General features: G+C 46.9%; 1 protein-coding gene and 1 pseudogene across 2 annotated transcripts in view; both read right to left on the reverse strand.

Moving 5' to 3' along the window:
- LOC142575924 (uncharacterized) overlaps window positions 1–22,988 on the reverse strand; it is a 350,863-nt gene that overhangs the window by 22,372 nt on the left and 305,503 nt on the right. The window lies entirely within an intron of this gene.
- On the reverse strand, window positions 10,685–10,861 carry LOC142576833 (U2 spliceosomal RNA; annotated as a pseudogene).

Here is a 22,988-nt window from a genome sequence, read left to right on the forward strand (position 1 = left end):
ATGCTCCCGGATCCTTGCCGCCACCAGCCGTCACCGCGACGCGATAACCGATGGCGGGAGCCGAGGACGGCGGCTGCGGTTCGGATCTGTATAGAGTGTTTTAGCATACGCATCCTATATAGTCCTCATTTCCACCACACGTGTATACGTAGAATTATTATTATTATTTTTTTTTTGCAGATTTGCTACACTTAGCCGTTGGAACATACGTGTAAGGGGATTGAGATATTCCCCTTAAGGAAACTGACGCGGAGCGATATTGCCGCGTAGCCGTCTGTCTTTACGCTTCTTCGTCGTCTTTGGTGTGTAGCAGCATTCTTTTCTTTTTTTTATTGTTTTGTTTACCTCGAGATGTATTTTCGCCCGCGAGTGGCGAGGCCAGTTGGGGTAATCTCAGGCGGGGCGCCACCCGCTTCGGCCAAGGATCCGGCCGGGCGACCGCGTTGTCGCCCGCCTTTTCTACTGGTGACAGAACCCCGTCTTCTAATTTCCCAAACTATTGCGTAACTGCTCCTCGACTCTTGCGTACTTTCGCTTTATCGACAAGCATAGTTCCTCGCCCTAGTACGTGAAAACTCCAACGGCGGTGCGTACTTAAATCCGTGTGACCTGATTGGTTCTGTTCAACGAGGAGTTGGGATTGGCATTTTGTTTTCTCTCTGGCCCTACTTTCGGACGCTTCCCGAGGCGCCCGGCGGGGGTTCGCGCCGGAGATCCCGAGACCAGGTCTCAGCGAGTGTTGGTCATGTGTCATAGTTACGTAATGTTCAAGTGTCTAAACGTGTAATGCGGGTAAGAAAGTCAAATGAACCAAACCAGAAAAATGCCTACGGATTTCCAGTGTGCTCGCCTTATCTCTCCGGCGTGTAAATAGTAGCGAGAACATTCTACGCTACAGGGTACATGTACAGTACACTTACTTCATGGAACCTATACGCACCGAGGTTAAGAGAGTGTAAACATCACTGTATTACCGTTACCGGCGGCCCCGAATGCTCAAGGGTAGTGTTTACAGTCCGGCTATCTTGGCAGCGATGCCGTTCTGGACATTGTCAAATGTCAAATGCGGCAATATCGTCACATTCGCCATTTTTGTCACGAGCTGATTGGCTCATGACGTCAAAGGGGCGAAATTTCACAAGTGGACTGAGAACTAAACGCTCTGGTGCCTCTGACAGGTGCGAATGAAAGCAATTTTGCAGCTTAGTCGACGCCTTTTATTACGCCTAACAGCTTCGAAACAAATACCTGACCTGCATTATGACGACAAAAATATCGTTATTATTCTACACTCAGCGTGAGATTAAACAAAGTGAAGGATGATTTTGCCATTTATTACTTGCTGTGACGACGGAGAGTGAGAAACAAAAGCGAAATCGAATCGAAGCGGGCGGCCTGAATGCTACCACGTTGCACGCACTAACAGTAACCGGTGAAAGCCGTCCCCGCACTATGGCTGCAACCAGAAGCTTGCTGCTACGTGCGTCAGTGGTGCAATGATATTGTTGCCTCTTTCTGTCGGGCGAAAAGTGACGCTAATACGTGCGAGACCCGTCAGATCATTACCGACCACGAGATAATTCGAATGTAGAGAGAGAGAGAGAGAGAGATGATATGAGAAGAAAGGCAATGAGGTCAATCGGAATCAAATGCGCATAACAGGCAAAAGAAACTGCCACGCGATGCTCAGCCGTTGCCTAAAGCGTTTAGCTAGAAAGAGTCATTATCTGACGAAACAAAAGCAGACAGTGAATTTGTCTACTTATTTTGATCTATACTCGCGCCATTTTAGCAAATAGTTTGCTCACTTTCTCAAACAACACGGTCGATAACAGAAACTGACATGAAAACGAGATTCGTCCCTGGACGGTCTACGAATAGAAGGAGGCAACGGTTCACAACTCGTTTCCTCCTTTTCATTCCGGGCGTTGCAACGGCGCCAATGCTGCAAGAACTGTCGGTATAATAGAGGACCTCTAGCTGTCTCAAGAGAGACCCAACGCAGCTGAAAGTGCTTCGTTTGTCGAGTTCATTTTGCTTTTAATCCACGAATAAAAGTTACCAAGTAGAAGTTAGGTAAATCGACAATGCACTCACTTAGCACTGATTGGATTGATGTGCGCAACGTCTTGGCATATTCTGTTTCCAAGGTGATACCAACAATTCCCACTGTGATGACTACGCAATCCCCTAAATTCCGTGGAATTACTTGGGCCTATCTTGTTTCGCAAGTGCTTGCAACATTTCCCACGATAATGGCTAAGCAGTATGAGAAAAAAAAAATACTAACCATTTAGGCTTATGAATTTTTTTACACAAGGTCACGAATGCCTCACATTAGGTGCTGTCCGATGGTGCAATCACACATTACGCCCAAAATTCAATAAGACAGGAGGTACACATGACGCGTGCTGATGCTGCACAAACACACTGGCTGAGAGCTCAACTTTTCAAGTCATGTTCTCGCGAAGGACACACTCTCCACTGCTGCATATAGGAGAGCAGTGCGCGATGCAGTGCACATAATACGCGTTTGCGTGCAGCGACACAGCCGCCATGCGATTTCCAAGCGGCGCCGTCATTAATTACAAATCCCGGCCTCCAGCTGCGCCACCTTGGAAAGCCTCACAGTGCGGGGCCGCGTGTGGCGCATTCACGTCAACCCATCGCTCACAACGTCGACTGCGTGTGCTCCGTTACACTGCGCCCCGACAACCTTGTTGGTGAGTTTCGTCCTCCAACCACATTACAAGGATGGACGAGAACCGTAACCAAATGCCCACACGTATGTGTGGCTTCCAGATTACATGTCCTGAGATACGGATAGAGAGGGCTATTGAGGGCAGATAGCGCACAGAAAAAAAAAAGCTGCGTTGGAAGAACCATTCGAGAAATATTACAAGGTTCCGGCATAATATACGAGAATGCGCGAACAGCCCTTTGGTGTATAAAGGGGGCACGTTTAGGAGCCGCTCTGGGCAGTGTTGCCAAACCGAAAGCATTTCTTCCTTATTAATTGCCCCAGCATTTCGATCATCTGCATAGAGGTCGTGCACTTCCTTCATTGCTCTGTACTGAAAATATTCCTAGATCAAATTTTGAACTCTCGAAAAGCACTGCAGCCATCAATTTATCAGCTGGAAAGCGCGCAGGCAAAGGACTATAGCCGTGCCACACGCGTTCTCAACGTTGCAGTTGGCACATCGCGTTCTCTCGCCGACTGCGGTTGAACTAAACGTATACTAACTGTTATGAACCGGAATATTGCTCGAGAGGGAATATAAGTCGACTACTGACCTTGAAAGTGAAAGAATAGAGTAAAAAGAACACCGAAACGACGGAATTTTTTTTACGACAGCATCACTCATCCATCATCGCAGCTGCAGTCTCATTCATTCAAATTTGCACAACTGTCGTCAGACGACGACCGTTTGTCGCTGACCGCCTCGCACAGCGCATCGTCCTCGGTCCTACCAAGCGAGCGCTATGCAAGACCGTTAATGACGTTTTACGTGGATTGGACGCCGATAGCTTTCCTTTTTGTGCTCGCCAACATCGCATGTTTTTTCTTTTTTTTCGGATAAGCCATACTGGCGCTGATCAGCCATGTTGCCATTCGCCTCGACGAAGTCTACAACTTTTATCTTGAAGAGCGCTGAAAACTGTCTTCGCGTGCCACTACTCACGGCACACCAGACAAGGAAAAAAATAAAGATGGCAAATCACAACACGAGATTGATGGGAAGAGCTGCACACAAGACGGCACAGCGACAACAACAAAAGAAAGTAAGAAAAATGAATTTCCAGCAATAACATTTTGATGTGGATATGGCTTTAGCTATGCGTTCGCAAACATACACGCCGCAGGTTGCGACACGGCGGATCACGTTCCGCTAAAGACGGCTATATAAGACGAGAAGTGACATGTCTTTGTGACAGCTTTTACACCGCAAGCTGTATATGACTAACCTCCCGTAGTTTTTTCGGCGTCCGGCAACAGGAACGGACTTGGCGATTTCTAACAAACCCACACGAGTGCAGTGCGGCGGCGCAGATGTCAAAATGCGGAACAGATTAAACGCTCGCCGTAAACAATTGCGTGACATCAAGGTTATCGCAGTATATAAGCAGGAGATGTATCCATGCTAAAAACAGCTGCGTTATCGATGGGGCAGACGCGTATAGTTCGTACACCCGAAGACCAACATGCGTACGAGGAGCGCAGGAGGGTACAGCAACGAGAATGTAAACGGCGCAGGCGCGAAACGACCACCGACGAAGAGCGTTCCCGCGATGCTGAACGAAAATCGCGGGAACGCTCTTCGTCGGCTGCATTTCTCGCAATGCAAGAAATGCAACCATTCCACTCTGCGAAGATGGAATGGCAGAGGAAGCACTTTGCTTTTCGTTTGAGAGTTTTGACTGTCTGCCATTCCATCTTCACAGAGTGGAATGGTTGTCATTTTCCTAGAAAATACCTCGACTTATATTTTAGTCTATACGGTATTGTACGTACTCTCAGAGCCTTGTGGCCGACGCGATTCAGCAATCACAAAAACCACAACTATACGCTTCTCTCAAGGCATGCTAAAATTAAATTATGGGGCTTTAGGCCCTAAAACCACTATCTGATTATGAGGCACGCCGTATAGTGGCACGCCGTATTTTACCAACCTGGGGTTCTTTAACGTGCGCTTAAATCTAAGTACCACGGGTGTTTTTGCATTTCGCCCCCATCGAAATGCGGCCGCCATGGCCGGGCTTTTATCCCACGACCTCGGGCATAGAAGCGCGACACCAAATCCACTAAGCAACCACGGCGGATCACAAGGCATGATGCTATCCTGCTTCGGCACCGACTCCGAAGGAAAACGAAGTGACAAGTGATGTCGTCCGTATCAGCTTCACACCAAAAGTTCTCGCAATAATTTGCCCGAACCCAAAGTACTCCCGCACCTAAGTCGCCATGTTAGCTGATGAAATGTGTAAACGCTAGTAATCGCCACACCTTAACGGGAAGCACAGCCGCATCTCCGCAATTTTTGGCCTCCCTTACTGGGTTCAAGAAAAAAAAAAAGGAAAGCATCGCCGCAGTAGCCCGAGCAACGAACGGTGGTAAGATGTTTATCACAGGCCTTTCACACTTCGCGCCAGTTTGAGGCGCGAGCTGTGCTCAGGCGGCGTAGCTGGCGAGCTCGTTGCTGGCAGTTGGCGCGGCGCTAACGCCAGACGAATAATCGCTCAGCTTTGCTTATAAAGTGATATGATCTATGAGTGATTTATGCTTGTAAATCGATAAAACACACAAACATGTTAATAGAAACCAGACACAAAGCGGTCAACGCGCAAGCACGCAGCCGATCGGCTCACCAGATATGCACATACCTACGTGGCGACCACTCGGTATACGCTCAAAGGCTGCTCTAAAGAATCCTTGCACAGAGTATAACCATCATCTTGCCTCGCTATTGGCACCGCGTTTCACCTTTTCCTCGACGCATGACAGCCCAACGAACCCGGTATCTAACGTCACGGAGATGCGCCTGCGTCAAACTCTCGCACGTATGCAGCTTCATCGAGGAGCGTCTTGCTGTTAGATCGCGATGTTCCGACATTTGCGCTAAATGTCGCGTTCTAATGCCCTATCTGTGCTCGTCGCTGGTGGAACGCTGAAAACATATTGGCAACAAAGAGGGTAAAATCAAATATAAACATAAGCGGTCTAACCATCGCTCTTAAGGGGGACCGCATTATAGAATATTATATCGCAAGTGTCTCCCGCACTTTCCAGCGCATTCTAAGCGCTCCGCTATTGTGCGCAGTTTGACACGTGAGAGCCGCGATGCCGGCGGCTGCAATGGCGTGCGACGCGTTTCTTCATAGCATAAAAATAAACGTCCGCCAATCTAACAAGGTTGTCTAAGAATGCCAGAATTCTCTGATTATTTCGAACTTGTCCTGTCCACCACACTGTCCTTATATTCAACACGGTCACCACGTTCACGTGCAAAACAACAAAACTTGTGAAACATACCATATTAAGAAATCGTGTGCCTATATACCAAGAAAACTATCGCACTACTCCTTTCACTATCCAAGGCAAAGATGTGGGAACAATACAAAAGCACCGCTCTGATTATTTTCACACCGAATAGCATCGTTGTGTTACCTAGCTGGCTTGCGAGCATACGGGTAAGCCTAACGGCACTGGATAGCATAGCATGCGGCGCCTGCTCATGAACTCTCATGAAATGACGTGGGAAGTGGTTAATTATTGCAAGAGATTAGCTGTTCCGTCATTCCTGCCCTAGTAAAGTTCTACGCCTCTTCTATTTTCTTTTCTTTTTCGACACACTGAAATAGCTCAAGACGGAGTGGTTGGTCTTCTAGGGTTGATAGCATAGCATGCGGCGCCTGCTAGTGAACTCTCATGAAATGACGTGGGAAGTGGTTAATTATTGCAAGAGATTAGCTGTTCCGTCATTCCTGCCCTAGTAAAGTTCTACGCCTCTTCTATTTTCTTTTTTTTTTTCGACACACTCAAATAGCTCAAAAAATTTAAATTAATTTATGGGGTTTTACGTGCCAAAACCACTTTCTGATTATGAGGCACGCCGTAGTGGAGGACTCCGGAAATTTTGACCACCTGGGGTTCTTTAACGTGCACCTAAATTTAAGTACACGGGTGTTTTCGCATTTCGCCCCCATCGAAATGCGGCCGCCGGGGCCGGGATTCGATCCCGCGACCTCATGCTCAGCAGCCCAACACCATAGCCACTGAGCAACCGCGGCGGGTGCAAAATAGCTCAAGACGGAGTGGTTGCTCTTCTAGGGTTCTAGTCTTTCGTGACTGCATGTGACCCAGTGCCGATGCATTCGGTGCTTAAAGTGGCCGCAATCCTGCAAGACTAGATGACTCGTGGAAGACGACGACGAGCAAATTAAAAAAGCTAGTTAAGTGGTTAAAATTCGCGCTAGACAGTGGGGTCATCTGGTGACGGGGACATGAAGTGATGAACGGCGGGCGAACTAAGGAAGTCTCAGTCTTCGAATAGAATATTGCCGTGTTCGATTCGGTCTTCGAATCGAACAGTCACTATTATTCGTAAATACGAGTACTTTCAAATAGAGCTCAAATATTTCAAATCACCCCAACCGTGCTTTGATCAATCGTAAAACTAGTGCGAAGGTGGTGCGTTTGAGCATGGTGACCAGAGTACACATATAACGAAAGTTACGTAGCAAAACACGCTACGTCGCTCAGGGAGCTAGGCTTTTCCTGCTAAACCGCTAAAATTCGCACTGATCAATAAATATGCGAATAGGCTCGTTATTGACCCACGTGCTTTGAACAAACCGCTTTATAAGGTGCAATAAAACGATCGACAGAAATCAGACAATGTCATAAACTTAAAATGTGAAGACAACTTTTCTTAACTGTAGTTAAGAACGGCAGTTACTTATTAGAGAACTAAAGGTAATAAATTCGAATTGCTTCGCGTACTATCGTATTCGAATGTTATTCCGTCTCGAAAATTACTATTTGCGCACGTCAGTGGTGTATCGAAAACACGTCTCAGCAGACCGATTCACAAACGTTCACAGCAAACCGATTGCTTCCCTTGTACACCATCGTTCAGGGGTTACCGATTTTGTTTCGCGGGGCGCCCGTGACAAGTCCAAATTATATAGTCATTATATAGAGTTTTTCCACGTGGCTACATCCCACCAATGCAGCATTTCACACAATCGCCGAATACTCGTACCACTTACTTGGCCCGTGCATGTATGCGATGTGCTATAGTAAACCAGTACCGAATCCAGCTCACTAGTTTCACTTCGATAATTTCCCCTACTATACTTCCAAAAGCGTTCAGTGGCTAACAGCGAGCTCCAATAAGTACTTAGAGTTGAAATTACGAAATAACATTCGCCTCTCGGAACGGAGATGGATAACTAATAGCTGGTGGCAATATACCGGAATTAAAGTGAAAAGAAAGTACGCCGATGAGAAGGAACAACAGTCAACGCATATCTATTCCGAGGAATTTAAGCGTGTCCCGTTTGAATATACAATACGATAAGTTTCTGTTCTAACCTGAAGAGTCAGTCAGTGAGAGGTAACGAACAAACAACTAATTAACTACAAGTTTGGAAGCAACGCTGCAAAGTGGTTACGAAGCTTGGAAGTTCTCAACTAAAGAAACAAAAATGACCCGAGTGACTGAAATCTTAATGTTGGTCTCACGTGGGCACACATCGACGGTACCAAAATGCAATGCAAGGCCAACCACTGATTAGAAGCTCTTTGCAGCCGCGTCAAACTCCGGCAGCCTTATTTGAGAGAAGCGCTTGCGGCATCTTATATTAACTAAAATCAATCATTTTAGCCTCACCAGCGTTGTAGCCAGGCGACCTCGCCGAAAGACACAACGTCTCGTACAGTTTAAAGACAGCGCCACAAAGCCTGTTTTACACATGCGTTATGCGCGCCTGTCCCTATAGCAAGTGCGAGTGCGCGCGCGTTGGAGGCATTTGGAAAGGATGTGTTGTAACAGCATAGTGCGACAGCTGCCACACACGAATGCATGTGTTCGCGACGTGGAATAGGAAAGTCTCAGCAGCCTTCGTGCGATTCAGCGTGCTCGTATACTACACAGCAGTCGCGGCACTACTGTAATATACTTCAAGGTTTTTTGTACAGCCTTAACGGTGCTGGTGCTCCCGACAGCGAACACCCTTAGACCTAAGGTTATAGGATCTTATTGTACACGACAGGGACTAGCTCGAAGTACTGATCTGTGTTGCGACCGGAAAAGCCTTAGTTCAAAACCTAATTCTGGCTACCTGGTGCGCACGAAGATATCTTATTGGTGCCACAGTTTGGACTTGGTAGCTATTATAGTTTATTTCGTCCAATTTCTTCTGTCTCATCTGTCTCAGCGATCATCATGTTTACGTACCCCCCCCCCCCCCCAAAAGGAGTCGCCGAAAAATAAAACCTCATTTGTCCCCATCCATGTCCCGATTTCATCCCTGAAGGATGAGTATGTTAAACGCGGGACAAGCAAGCACCCTTCGCATAAGGGTGTTAAAATGTTTAGTGTATCTGTAATGCCATATCCTTTTAGGATTAGAGTGAAAGGGAGGACAAACAGAACCCTTATGATTAAGTTATCGCGTTCAAACAGAAAGATAACTACCTTTTATCGCTGGAAGAAGGGGGGTAAGCCAAAAAAAAAAAAGAAGAAGAAACACCGCAAGAATAAAATAAAGGAGAGACGTTGCCCAAAATCATGCGAATATTGACAGCATCTATTGGTATAAGCAGTGTGTCCCAACCATCAGGCACCAAGATGCAAAATTATGCAAATGCCACGTAGGTGGACAGAATCAAGGTAGTGTAGTTCGCCGTTGCTTGGAGATACTCAGATTACTTTTTTTCGTTCAGCCTAATTGCGTTATTATTCTTAATTTTTTAATTAACTTCTCAAATATTATGAAAAGTGTTAATGAGAAAATTGTGGAGGAACGTGAACAACTCCCGATACAGCTTTCTTTTGCCCAATACACGCTACGTATAAAAGTGTTTTTCCGAACGTGAAAGAGCCCGCGAATACACGCAAAATGCCTCGAGCGGCCAGTCTCGCGGCAATTTCGCGTGTATTAGCGGGCTTTGGTTACGTTCGGAAAAACACTTTTATACGTAGCGTGTATTGGGCAAAAGAAAGCTGTATCGGGAGTTGTTCACGTTCCTCCACAATTTTCTCATTAACACTTTTCATCTAATTATAATATTTGAGAAGTTAATTAAAAACTATGACTAATCACGTAATTAGGCCGAGTGCAAAAAATAATCTGAGCATCTCCAAGCAACGGCAAATAACATTACCTTTATTCTGTCCAGCTACGTGGCATTTGCGTATGTTTAAATCTTGGTGCATGATAGTTGGGACACCGTGTATACAGCTGTTCTTTCGGCAAAGAATAACCGCACTTCATTACAAATGGGACAAAGCAATTATTTGGAACGTTCGATAGGCCTAAATTCAGTTTGGAGAAGATTTGGGCTAAATCGACGGTCGTTCACCGCAAGTGCGACAGGAAATTGAAGTGATATCAACTGTACTTATTGTCTCCTCGTCCAATACATTTGCAGAAAGGTGTCACAACTGTGTCTTGCTTCCACCGCAAAATCAATGAAGATATGGACCGAGCAAAGAGGGCACGTGTTACAGCTGTTCGCCAATCGAGGTCGTAGCCTAAAAATAGCCAGACAAGCAAAAAAAGGAAAACGAGTACGCATGTTGCCCAGTGTCATAATTTGTAGGTTGCCTATAGGCATGAGATCAAATTATCGGGAAAGTGGAAAGAAAAACAACCTAGGAGGACGGATGTACCTACATCATCGACGTAGAAGCGAGAACAACATTTAAATGTCTACGAGCGAGCGCGTGCCAAAACTACGTTTTTGCATGCTCTCCCGAAGCATCCACCTGGTATTGCGTTTTGGCAGGCACATCAGCACGAAAGGACGCGCATGCGCAATAGACATGTCACTATGACCGCGCGTTTGCTTGGTAAAAAATCAAGAATGCTTCTACGATACAGCCCACCCGATTGTTTATTTCTACAGTGAAGCTGCATGTGGCTAGTATCCAGCGGATCGATGTCTGTAGACCAAAAAGCGTGGGCCGATCAAGAAGTTAGTGCAATACCGGGCCCAACCGCGGCGGAGGTGATGCAGGCTTCAAGCACTCAGCCAGGTTGCAAAAAGTAAGTTTAATGTCTTGGGTCGGAGTACAACCCGTACCAGATATTAAGCTGATAAGAACAGATACTACACTTTGACGCGAGTTGGCCATGCCTATGTTCGCGCCGCCCTCTCTGTCGGCGTTCTGTGCACTTGCGTATCTCCTTTCATATCCTTCCGCTCTCCCGTGGTCGCGGTCCCGTCGAAACGTCACGAATTTCTAGTCTCCTCCGGCTCCTCGGGGCGACGGTCCTGTCGTCCACGCGAATGTATGTAAAAATCATGGTAAATGAGCCCGTACATACGTTCACAATTCTGTGTCACCTTTTTGTCGTATGCAAAACAGCTTCGTTGGGCATCCACCTTCACAGAGTGGAATGGCTCATGAGGTTTATTATTATTTTTTTATCTGAGCGGCCACCAAGATAGTGTTCGTGTGTAACATTGATGTGTGCACCAGACAGTATCAACAGAAAACAACAGTATCGACAGAAAACGTAGCTGAACTACATCGGAATTTGAAGTCTTTGTGCCTACTTGCGGTTACAAGCTTGTTCGGTACACGAGATCAAAAGTAATAAAAGAGAACTCGCACTGTCTCCTGGTCCGGCCTCGCACATAAGGCGTGCTGCAAAAGCCTAAAACAGGCTAAACTTACATTCAGACCCATCTTTCCGAAAAGAACAATGACGTTTTGTTGCATTACACCCTGTGTTCCAGATAACGTTTGCCAAGGTTTTCAAATAAAGATTATAAAATCGTGCTACAAGATACGATTACAGGACCGGCGGTCTTCGGTAATCAGAGGTCTAACGACCGAAGACTGTCCACCCTAAAATTGTATCTTGCATGGTGTTTTTAGATTATTTTTGAACACGTTGGTTACGCAATGAAGGGGGCTAGTTGGTGAACGTTCATGGTTATATTGCGCTTAGCCCTGTCCTTCACTTAATATCGTCAGTGTAAAACTAAGCGCAATATAACCATGAACGTTGGTTACCTGCGACAACGTATATGATGTGTATTTCGTATAACACAACATATACTTAAACCTAGGTTTATTCTTATATGTTCATGTTTACAAACCAACACTGACTATGATCTGAACTCACCACCCGAGTCGAATGGTTTCGGTTCCAAGCGGCTTAATAAAGTTTCGAGGGTGCTCAGTCAGTGCCGAGATCCGCCGCCAACCGTCGCGGTAGAGAAGAAAACCGCCATGACGTCACGAAGGACGGCCTGTAGCTCATGCAATTCAATTGCGTTACGAGGGCAACACATAGCGCTATCGTTTTCTTATGTGCAGCGTTCGACACCTAACATGACGCCACACTCACAGCGGAGGGGTTTTACGTTACGTAGAAGGTGTTACCTCAGCGCCCCTTGATTGTAGAATGAGTGATAACTTATCAGGCAATACATGAAGGAGTACGCAGATATTACGTCGTCGGACGGGCGTCGTCCGAACATAAACCAATTAGCCCTCCAGTAAATCTCTGATACGTCTTGACTGCTCAATATGGTCGTTTTTGCACGTTGCTTTGTCTACGTTACAGCTGTGAGGTAGCGACGTCGCTGTCCCTTTTACAATGATTAGGGATTGCTCCCATCGAAATTCATCATCATCATCAGCCTCGTTACGCCCACCGCAGGGCAAAGGCCTCTCCCATACTTGTCCAACAACCCCGGTCAAGTAGTAATTGTGGCCATGTCGTACCTGCAAACTTCTTAATCTCATCCCCCCACGTAACTTTCTGCCGCCCCCTGCTACGCTTCCCTTCCCTTGGAATCCAGTCCGTAACCCTTAATGACCATCGGTTATCTTCCCTCTCATTACATGTTATGCCCATGCCCCCCATTTCTTTTTCTTGATTTCAACTAAGATGTCATTAACTCGAGTTTGTTCCCTCACCCAATCTACTCTTTTCTTATTCCTTAACGTTACACCCATCATTCTTCTTTCCATAGCTCGTTGCGTCGTCCTCAATTTAAGTAGAACCCTTTTCGTAAGCCTCCAGGTTTCTGCCCCGCAGGTGAGTACTGGTAAGACACGGCTATTATACACTTTTCTCTTGAGGGATAATGGCAACCTGCTGTTCATGATCTGAGAATGCCTGCCAAACGCACCCCAGCCCATTCTTATTCTTCTGATTATTTCAGTTTCATGATCCGGATCCGCAGTCCCTACCTGTCCTAAGTAGATGTATTCCCTTACCACTTCCAGTACCTCACTACCTACCGTAATCGTGTGTTCTCTTCAGAGACTGTTAAACATTACTTTAGTTTCCTGCAGATTATTTTTTAGACCCACCTTCGGCTTTGCCTTTCCAGGTCAGTGAGCATGCATTGCACTTGGTCCCCTGAGTTACTAAGCAAGGAAATATCATCAGCGAAGCGCAAGTTACTAAGGTATTCTCCATTAACTCTTATCCCCAGTTCTTCCCAATCCAGGTCTCTGAATACCTCTTGTAAATACGCTGTGAATTGCATTGGAGATATCGTATCTTCCTGCCTGACGCCTTTCTTTATTGGGATTTTGTTGCTTTCTTTATGGAGGACTACGGTGGCTGTGGAGCCGCTATAGATATGTTTCAGTATTTTTACATACGGCTCGTCTACACCCTGATTTCACAGTGCCTTCACGACTGCTGAGGTTTCGACTGAATCAAACGCTTTCTCGTAACCAATGAAAGCTATATATATATAAGGGTTGGTTATATTCCGCACATTTCTCTATCACCTGATTGATAGTGTGAATATGGTCTATTGTTGAGTAGCCTTTGCGGAATCCTGCCTGGTCATTTGCTTGACAGAAGTCCAAGGTGTTCCTGATTCTATTTGCGATTACCTTAGTAAATAGTTTGTAGGCAACTGACAGTAAGCTGATCGGCCTATAATTTTTCAAGTCTAAAGCGTCCCCTTTCTTATGGATTAGGATTATGTTAGCGTTCTTCCAAGATTCCGGTACGCTCGAGGTCATGAGGCATTGCGTATGCAGTGTGGCCAGTTTCTCTAGAACAATCGGCCCACCATCCTTCAACAAATCTGCTGTTATCTGATCCTCCCCAGCTGCCTTCCCCCTTTGCATAGCTCCCAAGGCTTTCTTTACTTCTTCCGGCGTTACCTGTGGAATTTCGAATTCCTCTAGATTATTCTGTCTTCCATTATCGTCGTGGGTGCCACTGGTACTGTATAAATCTCTATAGAACTCCTCAGCCACTTGAACTATCTCTTCCATATTAGTAATGATTTTGCCGGCTTTGTCTCTTAACGCATACATCTGATTCTTGCCAATTCCCAGTTTCTTCTTCACTGCTTTTAGGCTTCCCCCGTTCCTGAGAGCACGTTCAATTCTACCCATAATTTACTTCCTTATGTCAGCTGTCTGACGCTTTTTGATTAACTTCCAAAGTTCTGCTAGTTCTATTATAGCTGTAGGGTTAGAGGCTTTCATACATTTGCGTTTCTTGATCAGATCTTTCGTCACCTGCGATAGCTTACTGGTATCCTGTCTAACGGAGTTACCGCCGACTTCTATTGCACCCTCCTTAATGATGCCCACAAGATTGTCGTTCATTGCTGCAACACTAAGGTCCTCTTTCTGAGCTAAAGCCGAATTCCTGTTCTGTAGCTTGATCTGGAATTCCTCTATTTTTCCTCTTAACGCTGACTCATTGATCGGCTTCTTATGTACCAGTTTCCTCCGTTCCCTCCGCAGGTCTAGGCTAATTAGAGTTCTTACCAACCTATGGTCACTGCAGCGCACCTTGCTGAGCACGTCCACATCTTGTATGATGCCGGGGTTAGCGCAGAGTATGAAGTCTATTTCATTTCTAGTCTCGCCGTTCGGGCTCCTCCACGTCCACTTTCGACATTCCCGCTTGCGGAAGAAGGTATTCATTATCCTCATATTATACTGTTCCGCAAACTCTACTAATAACTCTCCCCTGCTATTCCTAGTGCCTATGCCATATTCCCCCACTCCCTTGTCTCCAGCCTGCTTCGTGCCTACCTTGGCATTAAAGTCGCCCATTAGTATAGTGTATTTAGTTTTCACTCTGCCCATCGCCGATTCCACGTCTTCATAGAAGCTTTCGACTTCCTGGTCATCATGACTGGATGTAGGGGCGTAGACCTGTACAATCTTCATTTTGTACCTCTTTTTAAGTTTCACAACAAGACCTGAAACCCTCTCGTTAATGCTATAGAATTCCTGCATGTTACCAGCTATATTCTTATTAATCAGGAATCCGACTCCTAGTTCTCGTCTCTCCGCTAAGCCCCGGTAGCACAGGACGTGCCCGCTTTTTAGCACTGTATATGCTTCTTATGGCTAAATTCGTTCTTTCGGTATCCGCACAAACGCTTTTGTTTTGACGCGAAACGGTTGTCTGTTGCCGACAACATGGATGAATACCGATATGAGTTAGGAGGCCATCGAAATTGCGACGTAGCAAGTGGAAACATTAGGGAAATGCTTCCGTGGGGCAGGTACATTTCGCAAATGCTGCTCAGTAACGTTCTAACTACCGCAAAGAAAACTTTTTTAGCACTGCGCGAAAATAACAACCACACATGCTGACGCTACAAGTCTTTGCGCCATCGGGAAGACACGTGGGAGCACGCCTGCTCGAATAACTGCTAGCCCTCGCTTACGCCATGAAACGATATGCAAACACACATACAGACACTATCTCCTCCTTTCTCTCTCTCTCTCTATCTCTCTCTCTCTCTCTAATATATATATATATATATATATATATATATATATATATTGACACGTGTACTTATCTTTATCGGGCAACCACGTTTCGCCGCCTAACAAATGTAATCGCACAGCATGGGACGCGCCTGCATGTATCCGAAGGTTCTGGAAAGTTATCGATGCTTCTGTCCGCTGTCTGTTGTCGCCGAGACTTATGTTATCTGATTTCATCACCTGACGCGAATGGTGTAGAACTTTGTGGAAGGCACGCGGGTCCGAACGATTAGTCTGGAACATTCGACGACTGCTCTATAAAAGCCGACGCGCTTGACCCGCAGATTAGATTTTCGACGATCGCCGACTGTGTTCGCCGCTTTCGTTGTGCTATAAGTGTAGCTTGTTTTGTGGGCACAGGTTCGCCCAATAAAAATCTAGTTTTGCCTTTCACAGTATTGTTACTGTGTTCTTAACGTCACCACCACGTGACAATATATTGTAATGAAGAAGAAGAGCACAGGAACAAGGCCAGCCAGATCGTCTCTTCCATGCCTGCTGTGCAACCAGTGGGCCAGCCGGATCGCCAGTGCTTGGCACGAGTGTGAGCCGTTCGAGCTACCAGCTGTTCCTGCTCTGCGTCACCTGCCTCCTCGGTTACGAAGAGACGGTACCATCGGAACTGTTCAGTGCACCCATTACAATATATATATATATATATATATATATATATATATATATATATATATATATATATATATATATATATATATATATATATATATAGTGTGTGTGTAGATTCATTCATGCCTCACCTCTCTCTCCCTAACCTCCTCCCGTCGTCGTCCAGTTCCTCCCGCCGGCACGAAATGACACACGTGGCGCTATATTTTAATTTCAACGCCGTATGTTTAAAACGAAACACGATGCCTCTGAGTCATGGCCAAATCGCATCTCATTTCCATAACGCTAGAGTCGTCTTTTTCGACGGCGCAATCGAAGAGATGAAAAGCAAATGGATTGCGTGCGCGACAGAACAGGCACGCGTTGCAACACATCGAAGACGCGAACAATCAGACCGCTCTCACCCCCGCCGCAGCCATTCTCGCCCTCATTGGCACATGTGTGGGCTCCGAAAATTCGATGCATCCCGCCGGCCCTCCACGTCGGGTTCTAAAGAAGAAAAAAATTGGTGCCGATGCTTGAACGCGCACTAGAGTAGCAGAGGGGACCACGGATACAATGGTGAGAAGAAAACAAACGGGAACAGCAACCGCAACAAAAGTGATCGTATAAATGACTGAAATAAAGAGTTTTAGAAGACCAGAAGCGAAATCAAGCTACAGCAGACGGCTGTGTGGGCCCTGCTTGCGAAACAGCCCAAAAAGAGATGACTAAGGTTCTGTGCGCTCTCGCGCGGTGTCACCCAATTACTAACGCTTTCGGGATCTAGGCTAGTATCGAGTTCGCCCAACAGTACAAAAGAGCCCAAACAGAGCTACAGTATTACAAGCTATAATATCGAGTCTGACGAAAGCGCACTCGCAGCCTTGCTCTCCTCAAATGCTGGCGCAGCCCGGTGTGCGCTGGTGGCGTAACTTAGTGCGACGCTGTCGCACGTGCGTCATCGACGTTTTGCAAGACAAAGCCGGCTCCCACGCCCTTCGTCCCATTATACCACTCCGCTGAGTGGAATTGGAGCGCAATAGAAGCGTATACCGTTGCGACAAGCTGGTCATGTGCACACCATAACCAATGTAAAACCGCAACGGAATACGTAAAAAAATATTTGAGATCCCGCACTTCTTTTTTTTTAATTAATGAAGCTCTCTCCTGTACTGTGAGATACACAGTACAGTTTCCTCCGGCTGTTAAGCGACGCTAAATTCGTTCTTTCGGTATTTTCTTTCGGCTTTCGGCTTTTGTTTTGACACGAAGCAGATGCGTGTTGCCGACAACGTGGATGAATACCGATATGACGATGTGCGTCTACACTGGAGAGAAAGTGTGAATTGCACGAAGTTCCCACAGATAATTCGTGCGCATGCACTTAATGCCCCCCTCTCCTACCTCTCGAACCCCTTTTCCAACTAACCCTTCACACTGTGAGCCAAACTCCCGAAAGTTCCAATTAAATACAATAAACACACGGCTTCGTGCGAAATACGAAGCATTGTTTGCTGTAGCAAGTTATTGGACAGCTGTACGAAGTAAGTGAAGTCGCTTTATCAGCTCCATAAACTGCTATAAACATTCGCGTATCATCTAAATTAACGAGCACGTTGTCACGCACGCACACGCAAATACGAACAGATCGCACTCTATGACCGCGCACACTCGCTGTCAGAACACTGGCGTTGAAGAGCGGCAGCAGCGGCGAGCGAATTCCCCTTCGTGCTCCCTCTAGTTTCAACGCTATCTAAGAGCACGAGAACACAGCGCACACTTAGCCAAGAGCTACCTCAGGTCGGCTAACCTTCGAACTCACCGCAGTTTGCCTCCAAGAACGGAAGCGCGCGACCGCGCTCAGCCGCGGCAGCCGAGATGAGCACCTGCCACCTCCCCCATCACCTCCAAGCAAGCACACACTTACACCCCTCCCTGACCCCCCTCTTGCTCGCGTGAGAATACAGCCCCCCCCCCCCCCCCGCCTGCCTCCCTTGCGAATTCGAGAAGACACCGCCGCGTCAACCCACCAGCCTCGGTTAGCCTTCGAAAACGTTCGCTCGCACCTACAGCATACGGCGCGCGACGGCGATATTACCGCACTTGAACTTTATACGACATCGAAAATTCGCCTGGAGTGTCCATATAGTTTCTATCACAAAAATATGTTCCTCGCAACTATCACTCAAGGCCGGTGTGCGATATGGCTGGTCATATTTCGTATGTTTCTTGAATGAACGATAGATACGCGGCCCCTTGCATGGACCGCGGTGCGGTAGTGCCCCTGTACATGCTCCCGCAGGGAGCAGGGTTGCGCATAACTTTTCCGGCACCGCTCGCACCGCTATTCGCCGAGCGCTATCACGTGGTGCAAAATGACGTCAAGTGTTCAACTGCACTGCTGCGAAGCCAACTTTACGGGTGCGACGCCAACTCGTCGTGTCCGTCAGTGCCATCGACATTGCAATCAGCAGACCGCGTCGAGCGTGCATTGCATTCATCGGCTCCGGGTTGGAGGTGCGGTATTCGACGACATTAGGTCAAGGACCTTGGTGAAGCGATGCGAAACACATATTGACACTTGTATTCCAATATGACGGCGCACATTAAACAGCACAAACCGCACGGAATGTGGCAAAGCTTTTTACGCGGTGCCGTGCGGATGGACAGATGTGCGCCGGCGACTGCTATGGCTACTGGGCCGCGACTGGCCGGCTCCGAAACGGGCCAGGATATGCGAGGTCCGTTCACCTTGTTTACACTAAAGCAACATTTATCCCGAGTAACGCACCTGTGAACGCTGAGATGAGTTCGCCTGGCATGATAGGTTGTTCACGTATACGATTTTTTCGCGTATATGTGCAGCGCGACACAGACGCGGGAAAAAGAATGAACGACACGTCTGTGTCGCGCTGCACATATACGCCAAGAATGTTAACTTACCAACGCGCCCAATTCGCTATGCTGCTTGTACAATTGTTCTGACAATGCGGGTCTAGACAGCGTGTTCAAAACAGAGTAAACACTAGCAGATACAATTTGCCCGTTGTACCCTGGTTTTCCTGTCCCGTTTTTTTTTTTAATTTTTTGTCGGTGTTCACGTGGGAGGCCAGCTCGTCTCCGAGGACCTGGAACAACAACGACGTCTCGTCGCCAGGGCCAAGGAAGCAGCGAAGGCCAGAGGGTTCCTGGAATGAGGAGACCTCCCACCGAGAGCAGAACCGGGGCGTACCCCGGAAAACTGTTTCCAATATAAAAGTTTATTCCTCCTTGTCGGTGTTTTAATTTTCCTGTAACGTTAACGTGCTAGTGTGCATTCATTCTTGTAGTCAGCGAAAACCTCGCGCGCTCCCCCTTATGAGACAGGTGGGATAGCTTCTGCATTTACCGCCCGCAATATCTTGCTTGTTATTAGATCGGCCTTACTCGACGTGAGGAATCTAAGATTCTGTCTGTATGCTTAATAAGCGCTGTTACAGTAAACTGACCTGATCAGGAGATTTAGAAAAAATGTGTTCTCGTGTTACAGTACGCAATTTGTGAATAATTAATTTGCAAGTTCGCCCATCTTGGTGTGATTAGTGCAATAAAAATGACCTCTCATTACTGTAACAGAATGGATAACTGGGCTAGTTGGCTTACTTGCATCTTCAAACTGCAAAAGCACACGAAGAAGAGAACGAAGAGAGTGGACAGGACGAGACACTTTTGTTACTGTTAATAGCCTATTGGCTTTCCAGTTGCTTTGAATTCTATACCCTCCAAGGCTCCAAGAACCACCATTCTTGCCCTGCTGCCAGCAGCCTTTGGTCATGCATTCCCTTGTACGAAATCAATTGGACCTAGAAGCTCCTGGTATCTTGGATATTTTTCCACTTGCAGATTTGCTGCTATGAAGCAGCTGCTTAGCTTGCGGTATAAATTAATCGTAAAAATAAGTTCTGCATAAAGTGTGCGCATGCGAACATTTGAAATGGATATAAATCTACGTGTTTGCAGCGCATATATCGAAAATGTGCAGCTGCTGTGGACGACGGTTAGTGATAAATGAAGCGGTTAACGTTCGCTGACATAACTGCAGGCACGACAGCTCGCTTGTCGACGATCATTAATCGGCTGGTTCCGGCAGCCAAAATGCGCTCACATAATTGTCCACCATACGTGTGCGATGTTTTTTTTTAAACATCCTTTAAAACATTTTTTTCCTTCCAGCCTCGGCGAGGAAAGTTCGTATGCATGCTTAAAAACATTGCGCCGCTTTTTGTTGCAAGATACTGCTTGTTTACACGCAAACATTTAGCTGTTCGAGTCGCGGGCGTAGTCAAGATTTTATTTCGGGGGATTGAGGGGGGGTCCTACCCCCAATATGCACGTTCGTGCGTGTGTTTGTATATATGCGTGTATATATGTACAAAGAAACAAAATTGCGGACTGTTGGAACCCTACCCCTTTCCAGCTACGTCAATGGTTAGAGCGCAGTCTGTATTGAAAAGTGGCATCGCGACCAACAGAAAAAAAATAGCAAATGTAACACCGAGTGGCATTGCCCTCCTGCGCGCGTAAGGAACGGCTTCACTGCATGGCTGGAACACAATGCGAACCTATGCGCGACTCCGCTCCCTGCGAGAGCATATACGGGAACACTACGATGCGGCGGAGGCGTGTACCACCTGGAAGTGATTCAAGGAAGCGGGCGCGGCTCTTCGTGGACTCCCATGATATTTACGCGCCGGAGTGCGCAAATGGCGGACAACGCGTCCCGGATATGCATTGTAGAAACGCTGGAAAAGGAGCTTGTTCGAGTTTTGCGCGTAACAGAATTAGGTTTTCTCGTACACTCAAATTACAGTCCGAGAGCTATCATGTCTGCAAGTTTTACGTGAGTCATAGTTTACGATTTTTCCACGTATTTTAGCTTGAGAAACTCAGTTAGCTTCGTCGATTTCTTGCGTCACATGGAAGGCCTGGATACGTGTGGTTCGACGCCAAATTTTCTGCGAAACGAACTCCTTAATGCTGTCGCGTTAATAAAGTACGTCGCAGCCGAGTATCCTACGAGGAGCAACTTTTGCAGTCGTGGCAACGTAAGTTGGGCCCCAGCTGTAACGAGGTGGCTTATAGTTTAGAGAAAAGCATGACGCGTTCACACGTGCGTACGTCGCAGCGCTAGGCGAACACGCGTGCGAGCAGCCGTAGTGCGTAGATCTGTGCTATTATTAGTTCTCAGTGTGTCTCGTTTACACGTGCGCACGCCCGCACGCACGCACACGTAAGCTTAAACACATGTCACGAGATTAAACTGTAGCTGGGCAAACAAATCGGCAGGCTGCGCTACCGCACCGGCTTAATAAGGGATGTAGCAAAGCGATGGCAACTGACGCAGAGCACAACACATTCAGTGGGCGAAGGCAAAATACTTCTTTTTCTTTTGTCAACTGCGAGTGCTTTGATGCGCACTCGGCATATGGCAATGAAGTGGCAGTGAGAGCTTGTTCGTGTGTATATGTACGAGGTTTTTATACATACGACAGTTTACTAGCCACGTGCCTGCAGTTGAGTTCACGTGTTACATGGCACCATCGAGCAAACAACGATGTTCCCTATCTGCCCACCGTGATTCTGGAGTGGAGCTTTCCCAGGGCGAGATCTAGTACACTCATAGAAACCCCAAATAGTCGCCGAATGGATAGCCGTCGCCGCAGCTCAATTGGTAGCGCAACGCACGCGTCATGCGGAGGTTGTCGGTTCGGCTCCTGCCAGCTACAAGTTATCTTTTCGTCCAATTTAATTTGCTCTTCTCCCTCATTATTTTCTACATTTCAATTTCAATCACAGCTAATTACCCTCATGTTTTCCTTGGCTTCATTGCCTGTACGCTTTATATGAAGTCGACACCCACCGACGACACCTCATGCACCGCACCGGTTACAAAAGCTTTAAACCACAAGAAATTCAGCAAGCGGCTACTGCTTCCACGGGCGCGGCCGAGGCGACGGCGACAGCGGCAGCAACCTGGCCTGCCGTGATGATGATTTGTGCAGTGGCCAGGGTGGTCCGTGGGCCACTGACTGACCGACGGAGACATGCGTAATTAGAGCAATACCGTGCCGTAGCATGACGACAGACTACTTCTAGCAAAAAAGATTCATTCGAACACTTTGCCGCAGTTTGTTAAATCGACCTTTTTGACAATACAGCCAATTGTTGTGGTCCCGCAAGGGTCGAATTAACGGGAGTAGACTGTATCAGTATATATATATATATATATATATATATATATATATATATATATATATATATATATATATATTCACCAACCTGTGAAAATGCTGTCGTGATGGCGCCTTTCGATTTCGGTCATTTGCAAATCACCTTCGCATTTGCACACGAACTATGACTTAATTGATCGCAGAGCAGTGCAGTGAACGCGTCTGGCTCAGTAAACGACGGTGCGTTTGGATGCAGTAAGCCGTTAACGAAGTACCGCTGCTATTGGAATTTTGCCATTCCTAACGTCTAGCCGGGCTGTCGATGTGTGCGCACTGTGAACGAAATGTTTATTCGTAACCGGCGAAACAAACGCATGCTGTAGAACAAAACACAACCGCGCGGGCACATCTGCATTAGGCACACACACACATGTACCTAGCGCCTTGCTCGGCACTGCGTTCTTGGCGCTAAGCAGCCGACCATGTACGCGTGTGGGAGAGGAGGAAAACGTTCATTGAAAGTAAAAGCAAGAAAAAAACAAGCAGACATTTTACCGGCAACCACCCATAGGCACAGCAACTTCGGACAATGTCCCAGTGGTCGCTGTGCTTGAGCGAGTTTTGCTCTGTAGCCGCGTGTATTTGTAAATTAGCCGCGTGT

The sequence above is a fragment of the Dermacentor variabilis genome, chromosome 3, assembly GCF_050947875.1.
Source record: "Dermacentor variabilis isolate Ectoservices chromosome 3, ASM5094787v1, whole genome shotgun sequence".
NCBI classification, from domain to species: domain Eukaryota; kingdom Metazoa; phylum Arthropoda; class Arachnida; order Ixodida; family Ixodidae; genus Dermacentor; species Dermacentor variabilis.